The following is a 1119-nucleotide window of genomic DNA, read 5'->3' as shown; positions in this document are numbered from 1 at the left end:
CCCCTTTATCGATGCATCCTGATTCTATAGTCTAGTCTCGGTAGACGAGATGAACTTAGACATCATCTGCTCCAAATTAGACTTCTCTTCTCTAGGAGGATCAGATCTGGACATCGGTTGTTTCCCATATGATTGTCCTCCTTGTGGTCGATTCTGGCTGTTTTACCACCCCATGAGAAGTTTGGATGTTGTCTCCACCCCAGATTGTATGTGTTCGAATAAGGGTCATTCCTTGGGCGGTTTTGGATTCCCATTTGATTTATTGGTGCCCCTTCTTGCACATAAAATGGATTGTCATCTTGACAGTCCTTCACATAGTGTTCTCCTCCACACTTTTCACAGAATATCTCTTGAAGACGCATCGCCGTGCCACGCACATTCAAGCTGTCTAGTTTCTTGTTTAAAGCATCAAGTTGTGCAGTAATAGCAGAAAAATCAGTTACCTGGTGAACTCCTGTACTCTTTCGCTGGTTGTTTCTTTCTGATTGAGGGTGATAGCTGCTAGCAGCCATCTCCTCCAACAACTCATATCCTTCTTCCGCAGTTTTTATCAACAAGTTTCCACAAGCAGCAGCATCTATCATAGTACGGGTAGGAGTAAGCAAACCATAATAAAATGTTTGAACGACTAACCCAAGTGGTAATTCGTGATGTGGGCATCTTCGTAGTAGATCCTTGAAGCATTCCCATGCCTCATATAAAGACTCCTGATCGAATTGAGCAAATGTTGTAATGTCTGCCCGCAGCTTCATGGTCTTTGATGGAGGAAAGTATTTAATGAGAAATGCTTTCGCCATGTCTTCACATGTAGTGATTGAACCTACAGGCAAACAATTTAACCATGCTTTAGCCTTATCACGTAAAGAGAAAGGAAACAAACGCAACCTAACAGCATCATCAGAAACTCCATTGAATTTAAAAGTATCACAAATTTCAAGAAAATTTGAGATGTGCGTGTTTGGTTCATATACTGCAGATCCTCCAAACTTGATTGTGTTCTGAACCATCTGAATTATAGCTGGTTTGATTTCAAACTGGTTTGCTCGCACCATAGGCCTCACAATGCTGGGGCGTGCTCCATCCAAAGAAGGTTGGGCATACTCCAGCATCGGTATGCGG

The 1119-nt window shown here is 42.5% G+C and overlaps 1 non-coding gene across 1 annotated transcript; it reads left to right on the top strand.

The window, feature by feature from the left end:
• The first annotated feature begins 642 nt into the window (after positions 1-642).
• LOC140833201 (small nucleolar RNA R71) lies at positions 643-748 on the top strand. The gene has a single exon (XR_012118334.1). It is a non-coding gene; the product is annotated as a small nucleolar RNA R71 (small nucleolar RNA).
• The last annotated feature ends 371 nt before the right edge of the window (positions 749-1119 follow it).

Source organism: Primulina eburnea, chromosome 5 (assembly GCF_022965805.1).
Source record: "Primulina eburnea isolate SZY01 chromosome 5, ASM2296580v1, whole genome shotgun sequence".
In the NCBI taxonomy this organism is placed as follows: domain Eukaryota; kingdom Viridiplantae; phylum Streptophyta; class Magnoliopsida; order Lamiales; family Gesneriaceae; genus Primulina; species Primulina eburnea.
The sequence above is the reverse complement of the archived record's forward strand: the minus strand, read 5'-3'. Positions and strand labels throughout refer to the sequence as shown.